The following is a 15282-nucleotide window of genomic DNA, read 5'->3' as shown; positions in this document are numbered from 1 at the left end:
GAAGAGAATGATAACAAGCACTGGACGCATGCCCGGTTGGCACCTTGGGAGGCGCAGTAGCAGGCTGGGCAATGAGTTTTTGGAGAAGGGAACATTCAGGCGCCGAGCAGCCTGATGACGTCATTTTTGTGCACCGCTGCTTGGTGCCGGAAGCAATGGGACTGGAGATCTCAGGTGGTGTGGTACGGAGTATAAAAGAAAGGGAGCAAGAGGTGTTCCCCCTCTCTTTTGTCCCGGCCCGAGACCTCTGGCACTGCAAAGGTAGCGCTGCTGCCTAATTTTGTAGTTTTGGGGCTAAAGAGGTTGTTTGATTCCCAGGGTGGAGCAGTAGGTTGGGCCACATTGCATTGAATTGAATAATGGGCTCAACAATTGGGGTTACTGTAAGAGAGCTTTCTTTCTAGTTATATTGTGGGCCGAGTCACGGCACTGAATGGTGAGGTGTCCTACCCTGTACTCATTGAGTGGTCCTCGCCAGAAGGTCCAAAGGGAGCGGGACTGGGGGCACTGGTCAGTTCATGGGGTTCACCTGATTTCCCGCCAGGGCCATTCCCTGGGCTGAAGTTTTTATTTAACATGACGGAACAAGTGCTCTATGATGTCATTCATGTACTGCTTCCTACTGCTTTTCGTGAAGTACTAAACGTGGCCCAATGCCTTCCAAAATAATTTTGGTTTCTGTTCTCACTCCTTGGCTCTGTAGTGCCAGCTTGAATTTTCAAAGGCTGTTTGTGTAACAGGTATGCATCCAAGGAGCAAGCAGGTTTCCCAGTAGTGAAACCAGACAGTGAGCAACACTGACCTTCATACGACACAGTGGCAATATAAGAAGGGGCCTGTGAAACATTGCCAAACGTGGTCCCCAGACCGGGCTGTGCAAACCTGGCCCCAGATCCGTTCCAGGCACAAGCATAGGAGTCTCATGTGGACCCACATGAGGATATATCCACACATGGGAATTACATTACATATTGCAAACTGAGGCTGAAGCATACCTCTGTCCAGATTGCTACTTTGGGGTTTTCATATATTATTTATTTTGGGTATTTTCATCATCAAATGCCTTTATTCGACTTTGTCATTTCAGCACAAGTACACATGCAGTAATAACAATGATAACATTCATATGAATCCTAAAATTCACACATAATAAATATGCATTCCTAAAAAATACAAAGGATCAAACATTTAAAAGTCTAACGAGCTGTATCTCGACAAAAACATAGTCCTTGTCAATAAGTAAACCTATTGAGCTAACATAGTTGATTCTGAAGAAAACTATATAAAACAAGGTGCAGAGTACATTTTGATTTTTGAACTCGTAGCAGGATCATAATCAACGTATGGATACACCAGATTAATAAACACTACGCACGGATAACCCTGGATCTATGGAGCCAGGCACAATAAACCTATTTGGCAGCAAAGTATACTGTGTTCAAATCTGCTGTTTGTTTAATGAACAGCATTGCCCGATTGGTGCTGCGAGTATTTGCTACGTTGTATACTGGCTTCAGCTATTTCATTCTGAGAACCTTATAGCCATTGCAGAATACGATCAAATGAATCCTTGTTTCTGCATCCAGACCACATAGTGCACATGTATTTCCATCAACATGTGAAACTCGCTAAATTAACAGCATTAAATTTCAACTTCAAATAAAGTGCGCTCGCTCGTGGGGACTGAAGGGTTCTATGTGATTTCAACGAAATAATTTACAGAGAGGTCGGTTATAACGAAACTATAATAACGCAAAACATGGCTTTTTTCTTGTTTTGTTTGGGGGGCCCCCAACCCTCCTGTTTCCCTATGCTTCTAACTCTACCCTATCCCCCACACCACCTTTTTTTTATCCCTTACCCCACCCCATATATTTAAAAAAATCGTTGTTTTTTTCATTATTAGAGTTTAGTTATGACCTATCTTTCTGCAAATGTTCTCGGTTTAGTCACTGGATACCGGACTGAATCACAACCAGATACTTTACTTATCCAATTTCCATTTTTCCTAGTAGATGGTCCTGGCCTGAAAGCAGCGAATTACAAACATCCACTAATTTCCTTCTCGACAAACCCCGTATTTTATTGAGCATGCAACTAACTTCGAGAAGTAGTGGAGCACTGCACAGCAACAGGTTAGTAGAAATATAGGTAAGAGGGCACACGTTACAGAAGGCTTGTGCTGCATACAAATCAGCAACAGGAGCATTAATTAGAGATGTATGATATGATAGGTTATTTATAACGCGCTTAATACCCAGAGGTTTCTAAGCGCAGACCCGGGGATCGAACCTGTGTTGCTCCGTGCCGTCTTGCTTCCAAGGCGAGCGCATTGCCCCTGAGCTATCCTTCCGAGACATCCCGAGATGAGGTTTGCTCTGCTACCAGGTGGGATTGGGCTATCTATGGTGCGTGATGAAGTTGCACCTTGAAGAAGAGTCGTGAGCTCCTTTCTGAATTGCATGAGTAGGTGCGAGTCTAAAGTTGATGGGTATGAGCTTCCACATCCTGGGGAGGTATTTATTAATTTATAGAACGCTAAAGCCCATGGGTGTCAAAGCGTTTTCACATGCAAGACAGAATAAGACTAGCAAAACGCAAAAACAAGCAACAGAGTAGGGAGCCAGTCAGCAGGAAGTCAGGCCTGAGAGGGAAATGAAAATAATGTGAAATGTTCTCTGAGGAGGTATGTTTTCAGATGTTTTTTTAAAAAGGAAGCAATATTGGAATCAAAGCGCAAGCACTGTGGTAGCATGTTCCACCAAATAGAGGCTGAAGTTTGGCAAGAATTGCCATCAGCCCGACGACGCTTATGGCGGTTATTAGTTAGAAGTTGTCGTGTGCTTGAGCGGAGAGAACAAGATGGTTAATAAGCTTGCAAATGGGTCTTAGGGTATGATGGCCATTACCATAAACACATTTATGGGTGATAGTTATGGTTTTGGAAACTGTATTCTCTAAACTGGCAACCAGTATAGGCTTTTCAACGTTGAAGTGATATGAGATCTTCTAGGGATATTGACCACAATCCGAGCAGCCACATTCTGTATCACTTGGAGCTTTACAATCTCATCTGACGAAGCAAGCAAAGAGAATAATGACTGGAACTAATAGTGACTGAAACCTTGGCATCCATATTCATCTCAGTATTGAGATAGATACCCAGGGATTTAGCTTTCCTCACTATAGGAATGGTGTGAGTATTTATAGAAATGAAGTCATAAGAGTGCAAAGTTTCTTGATGGTATTAGGGGCCACTAGCAGAAGTAATTCTTTTCATCATTCAAGCATAACCAATTGTTTCTCATCCATGAGCTGATGACATTGAAGATTGTGTTACTATGATTGGTGTCTCTGGCAATATCGCCAAATAGCATGAACAGCTGGGTATCAGCATCATTTTGAAACTTGAAACTGGACATCACTGTTATGCAATAGAACATGAAGGGATTTTATGGATTCATGCAATAGAAGGGAAGACATGCACGCTCCCTGGGGACTCCCTGCATAATCAGGTAGGAGTGAGATAAGTACTGGTCCAACACCACTGAGGTGAACCTTTCTCATAAAAAAGAACTGATCAATCTGATAGCAAGGTGATCAGAGTTGAGGTCCTATTTAATTCGTGACAATAGAATATCATGATCGAGCACATCAAACGCTGCTTGGAGGTCCAGGGACATAAACAAACCAGCTTTGCCCTCATCCAGAATATCAAATATGCCGGACTGGATGTCCAATATGGAGGTGTTATGTGCTGATCAAAAACCTGAATGGTGAGTACCCAATAGTTTGAGTGATGACAAAGTGCGGTTACTGTAGGTATGCAATTTTGTCCAAGATTTTAAGAAGGAAACTGACGTTGGTGATAGGCTGCTAAATACCAGGATAAGAAGGCTCCAAAGAAACCTTCTTTAAGATGGGGATAACACAGGTCTCTTTCAAGGAATCGGTATGAGGCCAGTGGAAAAAGTCTCAATGACTATTGCAGTAATAGCATGCACTAAAAATGGTGCATGTTCTTCAAGGACTTTACCGTGACATAAATCATTGGCACAGCTAGTAGCTTTGAGCTCTTGGACAATTTTAGAGACTTGGACACAGGGGAAAATGTAAACTGCAAACTACGGTTGTCTGTGGCTCTCAAGGTCCCAGGTGAAAGCCTCAGAGGGTTGGCGGAAGCATCAGGTGGCCGTTTAGAGAGTATATTGAGATTGCCTGTTTTCTGTATTTTTCGTTAGTTCCTAATCTGGCCTGGCTCTGGCTTCTTGTGGAGCGTTGACCGCTAGAAATCTGGTTTCATGCTCTGTGCTCATTCTGCTGGAGAACTTAAACCCTCTCTACTGTGGGTTCTCACAGGTACTATCAAAATGACTCCTTGTATGTGGGATCCTTTTTATTGTTTCCACATATGCTTTCTCAAATACAATGGTGGGCAGAGTTCAGGGGGAGAAACAATGGATGCGTACTTCGCATTCTTCATCTGTGAGTGTTTATTTATTTATTTGTTCATTTGTAACATGCTTAATACCAGCGTTTTGGTTTCTAAGCACGGGATCGGGATTCAAACCTCGGTGGCGCTGCGTTGTCTTACTTCCAAGACAAACGCGTTGCCTGCGTTCCCTGAGGATTTTCTGGGTGAGGTTTCAGGTCAAATGCATGGTGTTTAAAGTTAACTCATCCCAGAGGTAGGGCAGGAGGAGGCAGTGGTTCTAGGTAAACCATGGGCAGGTGGAACAGTTCAATGCCAGGTAGGGTATACATGCTAACATTAAATTCATTACAGTGTCTACAAGTTTACTTCTGATCTGTATTTTTCTTTTCTGAAGTAGGCTGCTATACACCATTTTCTTCCTTTCTCTCTTCCCACAGATGTTAGCGCAAATTGACTTCCTTAGAGCAACTCAGTTATTGAAGCCCTAACCTTTCAGTATTGAAGTCGCCAAGGTGGACTCTGAAGTGTCGAGAAAGACAGCTGGAGACGGGAGGCAGTCAGCTGGATGAATTGGGTTAGTTGCAGGAGAAGTGTCACCTAGGACTTATCTCCATTATCTTTGCTTTCACTGTCTGAATTTTCGACATCACTGTATAGATGAGCAGAATTGGGGAAGGCAGAGAGGCACTCGTGAGCCATTGGATTTGACAGTGTGTCCACCTTTTAAGTAATGAGAGAATTAATATCGGCTAACAATATTTGAGCCCGATGGATCTGGTTGGAGGTGAACCGATTGAGCTTGGTGTACCGAACAGGCAACAAAGGTAACAGAATAGGATGGGGTGAAGATAATGGACAGATGAGGGCAAGGGCCTGGTGAGGCAATTCTGAAGCATGTTCTCTTTCCCTAAAGCTTAATTGACATTAAACCCTACATGTGTGCATCTGTCCATCCATTGGGATATCTCGCGGGCTATGATTTCATGAGCTTTTCAATGTCTACTCCCCCAGCCCCCTTGATTCAGATAACATTTGGAGACTTGATTGTCTAACCACAACAGTGTGGTGCTGTAACTGAGGGAGAAAATGTAGTAGTGCCCTGTGCATGGCAGACAGATTCTGCCAGTTGGAGGATTGTAATGCTTCTACCCAGGAAGATCTCACCTGCACTGTTTCTGACTCAAGGTTTGCCCCCACACACATGGCTTGCATCGGTTGCAAGGATATTTGTGGGGGGAGGGGACAGGTGAAGTCCTTCCAAGACATGGATTAGGGCCAGCTATCACTGTGGATTTTCTCTGAGGGTGGAGCACCACAGGATGGGAACCATATATTGTAGTGATGGTGAGCAGTGCTCCAGAAAGCTGCTGACACAGGTTTTAGTTTGAATGAAGTCCAGGTGATCATCTGTGTCATTGATGATATTTCTCCCTGGACTCATGGATGTTCTCTTGCTGATGGTCTGTTGTTGTCCATCAATGACTGAGTCCTGGTCATCCTGTCCTTTGGAAGAAATTCCCTGGGCCAGGATATCTTGAAGAAAGCCTGCATGAAGGTCAATGTTTGGGTCTGCTTCAGCTGATATTTCTTACAATTGATGACAAAATAATATTTTAGGATGACCCTGCACACAGACTTCACATCTTTGGAAGCCCTATACAGCGAAGCAGCTGAGATTAGCCAATCGTCTAGAGAGGGAAAAATGCTAATGCCATCTTGCATAGTACACTTACCAAGGGGTCTAGGGCCTTCATGAAGACCCTGTGACCTGATAGTGAGAGCCTTGCATGCAAATCTAAGGTTTACCAGATCTGCCGTCCATGCTAGAATGTGTAGCTATGCATCCCTCAAGTTTCTCAATGCAAACCAATATTTAAGTTGAATCAAATTAATAATTGCCTGCAAAGTCGCCATTTTAACTGTCGGTAGGCTAAAAAGTGGTCGACCACTTTGGCATTTATTACTGGCTTGTTTTCTCCTGAATACTTCTGCGCTAAACAACAGATTGAGTATACCCCAATCCAATCTCCTGGTGGCGAATTACATTGATTGTTCTATGCAACAGTGGTTTTGAGATTTGCCTCCACCATCATCCTGTCCATGACTAGATAGTAGGAGGTTGGGATTCTAATGGTCGCTGGGAGTGTATGGGGCTTTGTGAATTGTATTGCATTGCCATAGCATGGCCTGCAGTAGGAATGGCTCTGAGTGGTTGGGGTCTTTCAAATACTAAGGCCTCCCGACCATGATTCCTACCACAAATGGGCTATTTGGCCACAATCCATGGGATGTGCTAGCTGCTCTGTATGGATGAATCTGTACACTATTTGGTGTAATGAATTAATTATATTTATGTTGTCATGTAAAAAATCTGGAATCAAGAAGGACGCCAAGACTTCGTATTGTCCAATCCGTGTTTTGTTTGAAGACTTTATGCAGGTAAGGCCAACTGAAGCATAACACCAAAAGAAATATTATTTAATGTCAGGATGGTCTTTCCTTCAGAACACGGTCTCTCCTGCCTGGTGCAGGTGATTAGGTTTTTGGGTGCCTTTGTGACCAATGTACTGATTCTTGGTGTTCAAAGGCAGGGCCCCACCTCATTGGCTCCTCCAGCATTTTGGCCTCACAGGCTTCACTGGGCATCTTCTTAGGTATTATTCTAGGTGCAAGCCTTCTAGAGGTCCCATACTCCATGATTAAATCATTAATCTTTCATGCTTACAAGATTCTCCAGTTCTCCTTGAGGATAATGTAAGGGTCAGCCACCAGGAGAGAGGTAGATGTATTACTCCCTACTTGTCCATCATTTTAGTAGGTCCTCCTTTCGAAACCTGCACTATGACCCCAGAGGGACCTCCACCCATCTCCTCTACCTGCCCAGGGTATGACCTGGCCCTGTGACCTTCATCTCCTAGTTGACATTATTTTCCCATAATCTGCCTCGCAAATACATTTCCGGTCCCTCTGGTCAGTTGCCCTCTCCTTCCTCCTCAACCTCTCATCTACTAAGGACCGTTCTTTCTTGTTTCTCCCTCAACCTCATAACCAAAATATTACTGGATCTTCCTCACTCAGAAACTCAATTCTTCTTTTTATGAGATGTCTATTCCAACCTCCTCAGCTTTTGAAGTTAACCCGTCCTTTACTTGCCTGATTAACTCTTCCTTCTTGACTTTCACAGCCTCCTCACCACTCTGGACTGTATGTATTACCCGCATCAACTCCTGACTGCCATCTGGGACCTCTTTCATTGCCACCACTTCCTCTTTACCACCCTGTGGTGTTTATTAGTGCTACCAGCTCCTCTCTACCAGCTTGGACTATTCCACCACGACTGGCCCTATCACCACTTTCTCTTCTTTCCCACCACAACTGTCACGATCACCACTTTCCTTTCTTATCTCATCACCCTCTTCTCTCTCCTGTTGCCATCACTCCAGCCACCCTCTTCTCCAACACTCCCCAAAGACTTTTCTTCCTGCAAGCCACACTCAGCAACTGGGGATGGCTGCATTACCCTCCACCCCCTGTGTGTGCGCTTTTCACTGAGGGTCTGCAAATGTGAGTGGCGAATGAGTTGAGGACTGTGATTGGCTGGGTTCCCTGAGCATACCTGGGGCTGGTCTGGGCTCGACCAAGCCTATATCAGGCCTGTCTGCCATTTTAGATTTTATAAATGTTCCACTGCCCCTCCTTGTGACTGCCTGCAGTGAGCTGAGAGAGCTTGTTTTCCCAGCATTTTAATTCAATTCTTGAAACACAGGGTGGGATTCCTAAACTATTTAGTTCGATTACTAGTTTGGTGTTTGTAGAACTTTGAGAAATCTCCTGCTGAGAGACAAGACTTTTGTAAGTTTCTTTTCCCCCTCATACCACCCCCGGTCTAACAGCTGCTGGATTGAAACATTGTATCCATAGGACTGCCTGATTCATGAAATGCATCTTCTTTTTTTAAAAACAACTTTATTTTGGTTCGGATGCATACGTGGGACAGTAGAAAATATCTCTTCTGAGTGTGAAATAACTCCTTGATGTTCCAAACAAAGTTTTATCAGTATCTTGCGAAGGTAAAATGGTTCACCTTTCCTCTCTGGATATCAAAGTCTACTTGGGAGGGGCTGTACACGGTCTCAAGTATGGTGGGAGTGTCCTATTGTTTCCCTGCATGGGTTCCCCAGTGGTTTGGGCAGTACTAGGCGTTTTAGTATTAAGCTGCCCTAGTGAACGGATGTATTGGCAAAAGTCAACACTCCCAGAACTGTACTTGGCTGGGAATATGACTCTCCCATGGGACAGTGACCCTAGGATGTTCCCCATTCTTCCCACAGGTCCATCATACACTTGGTTGGTGTAGCACCTAGCCCCCCTCAGCCACTCTCCTAGCAGTCCACAGATCCAGGAAGGAAACGTGGCCACACTGTCTTCATCAGACTTTTTCATGAGGCTCTCTGTTTATGGGAAAGATAATTTAGCCACATGGAATGGTGGATGCGGTAGAAGAGATGTCTTGGTGGCATCTATCTTACAGTGCCTTCTACACACTTGATGGTGAGCTTACATGTTGACACATCCTGTTGATGCGGTGCATGCACAGAGAACATTCAAATGTGAAATTTTAAAGGAGTTTACATTGTAGTTCCATACCCCTCTCCAGCTCTGGGGGGATACACCTGGGTCTGGATCATAGTAAACATCTGTTTGAAATTCTGTATCATGGGTCGTGCAATACAAATGGCATGTGTTGCTCTTCTGATTGCAAAATTGGAGGCAGGCGTAGCCCTTTTCAAGGCCACCTCAATCTTTTTGACAGTGGCATCAACTGACATGACATCCTTTGATACATCCGATGTTTGGGAAGAAAGCCGCCAGGCCAACAGGTCCACTTTAGGGTCTGGTGGAAATTCCATTCCAAACCACAGCAAGGGGGTAACATCTAGACACAAGACAGAGGGGACAGGCATGTCGATGTCCTTCCCCTCTTTAAGGAATATGACGCACACAGATTTATGAATTGGTAGACCCTCATGTTGGTGGTAATTTAGTCTACAAATGTAAATGAGTCTACCTCTTTACGTTCCAGAGGAGAGTAGGCTCTACAAGGTGTCGAGCTTCCCTGATGTGCTGTAAGGCTGCTGTCAGTTGCTCACTATGGAGGGATCTGGATTTCTTCTCTGGTGTATCAGGTTCTAGTGAATGTTCAACTGCAGCCTGGGTCTGATAGGAAGGAACTTTGTAGAATAGGATTTGTTAACTATTTTGTTAACCAAGACTAGCCCGAAGGTTAAGGAATTATCGAGTGTAGGTTTGGAACCTGCTGTTTTCCACATCCTTTGGACATTTTGTTTATAGATTAGGGGATCCAGTGAGGGTTAAGGACATACAAAACTAAGTTACATTTTGTGTTTTGGAACTATGTGACTGGAGATGGTGGACACTGGAAGGCTCTCTCACTTTGTTATTCCTTTCCTGACACTGTTTAGAAGTTAATACCCTTTTCAGTTGTTGAGACTCCTCCGTTATAGGCCTTTCCTCCCACCCATACCTTGAAAAACGCTTACGTGAAATCTTTTAATTTGAAATACAATCGGTTGTTTTCAATTGTCATTGATCAGTCTCCCCTACCGCTATACTCTTGTATTTTTGAAACATTTGACAGGAGTCTATCTCTGGTGGATCTAAAAAAACATCACATGTGGCTACAAAATAGAGTTGTTGTTTCATCAGCCATCTATAGGCACCATTCAGACTCCTGGGCCTAATAAGCCTTAGATCACAAATGCTTCACATGCGGTGAACGATCCGCAATTGATGGGACCTCTTGTTCCTGTTTTAGCGAGCCATGAAGGGCAGGGGTTTGTATTCATTCATTGTAGCCATCCCCAGTAGGCTATCGTCTGATGCTGGACTTGAGGAGTTATCCATTTTGTCTCTACTGTTAATTTCAAAATGGAAATACTACAGAGGATATCCAAAGGGAATTTCCTTCGGTCAGTTGATGCTTGCTTTCATCGACTGCAAAGGGAATATATTCCTGATGGGAATATATTGATATTCCCATCAGGCATTTGTACCATGAACTTCAGCTCATCCCTGCAGAGCTTAGTAAGCTTCCAGATTTAAAAAGTGCTGGCTCAAGGGGCGTGTTGAGAAGTCCTACACGATGGCTGCATAAAACCTGCGTTCCATATCACTCACTCATGAAACCTTCCGATAATATTTATCGGGGGTTCTGTGTGAGCCACATTTGTGCACAGAACACTGCTGATGATATGGTCGTCAGAGCGGGAGGTCCAGTAAAAGGCTTTTGGATGGTGTGCTGGAAGCCGGGAGCAGTCCCAGCCTGTGGGGAGATCCTCATCCACCATCTGTTGTGTGGCAACGCCGACAGCCTGTGCCCTTTGATCCCTATGAGAGAAGAGCTCTACAGCGGAAATGCAAGAACAGCTATGTTCTTGCCCGTTTGTGGCCCAGTACTGTGGAAAGTAGGCAACACACTGAATCTGGAGCTCTGAGAAATGCAGTGCAACGGATGCAAGCTCCTCAGAATGTTTCAAATGATGCAAACCATGTTGTCCGGTCCCCACCGCCCCCCCAGAGTTTCGTGGTAAAGATTGTTGATCACTGTGCCTCATATTTTCATTGTCCAGTGTGAGGGATGTTGCAGAAGATACATAATGGCATTCAAACTGCACTCTCGATTCTGCATGCTACAAGGTAACTTGTGCTACTGCACTTAATATTGCCCCAAGTGTGACCTTTCGCAGACTACCCCTCCTGATACGGGTTATGTCTTCTAATACATATTTCTGAACGTGTCTGTTTGCCCACTATAGAAATGGAGGGGGAACTAAAGGGCTCAAAAGGAGTCTAATAGGGGTAACTTTTTCATGAGGAATCTAATGTTTAGTGTGGTTGAAAGTTGCTGAAGTGGCGCCCCTGGTGGATAAAATCAACACAAATGCGTATTCTTTTTACTTTGAAGTTGGTAAAGTAGCGTCCCTGGTGAATGAAATTAGAACCAGTGCTGATTTTGCTTAACGAACGGCCAAAGCTATTTTGCTTAACAATAAAATCTACAAATGTGCCAAATAGTAGTACAATTAATCCTGGAAAATGTATACAAGAAGATTTGGGAAGTCAGTCTTGCGACACTCGAAGTATTCATTCCTCGGTGTATAGAGGCAGCCAGAGCAGCACAGTTGAATAACGCCATCAAAGATATCCAGCACAAGGGAGCAGACAGGCAGCAAGCACTAAGACCGCAAAACACACCAGAACAGTGACAAGCCAGACAAAATGCAGTTGTCTGATGCTCGGTATATAGAGGCAGCCAGAGCAGCAGTGGAAAACCATGTTATCTGTACCCTGGGCAACGCCGAGTACATCTGCTAGTTATTAATATATGCATTTATGGGCCCTTGATAGACTCTGAATAGGAACGTACCCACATCGGTACATTTTGAGATGTTCTACTCCGGTTAACCACTTCCTTCTGTAAAATATCAACACCCTAAAAGTCATAATAAAACATTAAGTTAAAAAGCGTACATAAAAACACAACTCTTCCATTGTTTATTCATAAAACATTAAGCCACTCATACAAATCTAATCATGCACACTGAAACAATGATTCCATAAGGAATACACTAAGAATCAATGACCATGTTCTCTAGTTTGCATTTGCGATGCAATTTTGAGAAAATGCTCTAGGAACAATGCTGCAACTTATAATGGAATTGATTTAGATGTAAAACAGATGGGTGGCATTACACGAACCCTCGTGACTTCACCAATGATGGTAATGTCATAGCATTAGATACTAGCACCAAAGCCCAGCACTCGGTGTATACCGAGCTCAAGCTGCCAACAGCACACCACTTCTCCCACTCTCCTTCTCCCCTCCTCCCGACTAACCCTACCCACCCCTTCCTGTTTACAGATCCGCCAGAGTGCCTGGGGACCAATTCCGTTGGTGACGGTGCTCAGCCCGTAGAGAGGATTTTGAATCTAAAATGTGTGAGCCACCTTCTGTCTTTGGCCCCAGAGATCCATACTAAGCAATCTTGAATGCGCTCATACATTTTAACTGTGTAGAGCTGCATATGTTCTCCCTGAGCTCACTCTCTCCCCTTGTGACATGAACTACACTGATGAGCAGCACTCACACCCTTCTTCTGTCGCTTCCAATAATCAAGGATTGTGTGTGAAGAGATCAGAACATTGCATCCATGACAGAGTGTGGCCAATCTGAAGAAGCCATGATCGTCTAGTAAAGAAGTTAATCGTGCAAATGAACTGAACTACCTTTGGCATAGTCTGATAAGAAAACTTGACCATGTTTCATTGTGCACTATAGAATTGGCTGCATAGGTTGTTAGACCTAACAATATCTTTAAAAAACAAAACAAAAATGTAACTTGTTGCATGTAAAATGTGATTCAAGACCCCGGGTTTCCGAGCTGGGAAGGCCAATTCCACTGAATATAGCGAGATGGATGCACAATATGCCTTTGATTGAATATTTGCTAAAATAATTGATTGATGGATTGATCGCTTCATTCATCTGTATCATGGCTAAGGATTGCTTGTGAAAGTGTGCTGGGGCTTTAAGGTTTTCCAGAAAGACAACTCCCAGGTTGTAAGGGAGTCAAATAAGCAAGCTGACACCAAGGTGGCAGGGTCGTCGGTGTAGACTTTTATTTATGAAAAGAAGACTATCCCTAACAGACTAACAATTAGAGATAGAGTGGACCAGTGAGAAGAGGAGGGATGGGGAGTGAGACCAGGACGTGTAAAATAAGAGGGAAAGCGAGACATTGACTTCATTTCGCTCATTGCGCAAACTGATGACGTCCGGCTGTCCGGATGGGCCCCTGCAGGCAGGGATGGTTGCTCTCACTGTACATGGCAGATTATTATTTTCCCTCGGTAGGGTTCCTACCCCAGGCTTTAGAGCAGAAAACCTCACAAGCAGATCGTATTTTAGGTGTGTGTGTAATTTCTCAAATTGTCGACAGCTAGACTCCTATTTAGTGGCCGCGTGCCTTGCCAGACTGCCCGACCACTCCGAAGAAGGCGGCTAATTATGTCCTAAAGTTACAGCCCACACGTGCAGAGCGGCCAATGCCCGGGGGGCGCCCTGCTCCACACGGAGGCTTGTGGGGAGCGCAGGAGGCAAAAATAGCAGCAGCACAACTTGGCCCGGAAAAGAAGTGGCTGATACTTATTTTAGCTCACTCTTTTTTTCGTTCTTTCTTTTGGGATGTTCTATTATAACTTAAGTTTCTTGGAGGTCTGACAGTGACTTCTTAAAGTGATTTCAGAGCTATGAGAAGTTTCTCGTCACATGCGCGCCATGCTTTACCTGACAGCCACCTACTGTTTCCTCACAGCACATTGTCGCTTCACAGCCCTTAACCTTTGTCATCATGATGACGCAATTGAATCGGCGAATGGCCTTTCACGGATTATTCTCTTCCAGCAGGCCTAGCTCGACTTTGAGGTGGCCAAGGAGATTATTAGTCTAACATAGACATTCCTGTTCTTTGTGTCCTTTAGTTCTACAGGTTCTCCTGCTTGACTGGCACCAACCACACTGTCAAGAGAGGCGCTGTCGCAAAATCCCCATCATAGGTACCCCGCCCTCTATCCATGGATTCCTCTCATCTTCAATTCATGAGCACAATGTTTAATGCTCGGTGTCACCCACGGCTGTGAACATTTTATCCCTCCTTTTTCTAAAAGTTGGCAAATTCTCATAATCGCGTATGGTGACCTGACACGTGCAGGTGTTTCCAAATGCAAGTTCCATGGGGAGCGGGGGCAGGTTTTTGCAGGTGTTAAAACTCTTGAGTTTCGATGAGCGAGTGACTTACTACAGAGTTTGAATTTCTGGAACGTATTAGACTATTCAGATAGGTGCCTGTGAAGAGGAGCGCAGAAATAAGTCCAGCTCTAAGATCCATTTGTTCTGTGAACATCTGACCCCAGGTGTTTATTTTCTCCCTAAAAGGATCGTTGAGAAGCCTGGGGAATAGCCTAATTGATACTTCCCCCCAGTTGTTGGGCTATTCCCTGGACATTCCATTTCCCCTTAACACCGACACTAGTATGTTCTCCATCCATCCGTAAAATTATGGCCAGACAACACTATGTTATGTTTTGGGGCTTTATACTGCACACCACTGCAATTGCCCTGGGCAATTGCCACTTTACATTTAGAATTAATTTGAAAACCGGTTCAAACAAGACCGCAACTGTTAACCAAAATCACTGACTACTGCTGCCGAGTAACGGGAGAGGGGGACCCATTACTCATCCTGGCCGAACTCAAGTTGCAACGGCATACAATCTTCCTTTCCCAACAGCTAGCTCTGTCATTTGCACCCCCGGCATCTGTAGACCTTTATTCCACCTAGAAGTAACTACCTCTTCCCTCATTGGTGACTATAGTAAAGCTCTGACCCACCTAGGGCTTTAAGTGTGCTGGGGCAGAGAAAAAGTGGTGCTGAGCCAGGGTCCTGCCAGCTCTCACATAAGCCCCTCACTAGCCCTTGCCAGCACTCAGCATTCCAACGTGCGTGGCGTTTTCGGTTGCAGCTGTGATGCTTGTGCATGTTTGGTGGGGAGGGTCTGAACCATCTCTCTTTCAGGCCTTCCCCCACCATAATGATGCACGAGCATCACACCTACAGCCACGCGTGGTCGAATGCTGAGAACAGTGGCATGGGGTTAGCGCAGCTTCAGCTACAAAACAAAGGGATAGGCAGTGCGCAAAAGCAATAATTGCGGTGCATCTATGTATGGGTATACTTGGGAGGTTGGTGATAGAAATATGGTGTTTT

The 15282-nt window shown here is 44.5% G+C and overlaps 1 protein-coding gene across 2 annotated transcripts in view; it reads left to right on the top strand.

Annotated features, from left to right (window-relative positions):
* Positions 1-15282, top strand: part of PLEKHM3 (pleckstrin homology domain containing M3) — a 1064501-nt gene that overhangs the window by 693365 nt on the left and 355854 nt on the right. The window lies entirely within an intron of this gene.

Source organism: Ambystoma mexicanum, chromosome 9 (genome assembly GCF_040938575.1).
Source record: "Ambystoma mexicanum isolate Mex_15411 chromosome 9, UKY_AmexF1_1, whole genome shotgun sequence".
Lineage (NCBI taxonomy): Eukaryota > Metazoa > Chordata > Amphibia > Caudata > Ambystomatidae > Ambystoma > Ambystoma mexicanum.
The sequence above is the reverse complement of the archived record's forward strand: the minus strand, read 5'-3'. Positions and strand labels throughout refer to the sequence as shown.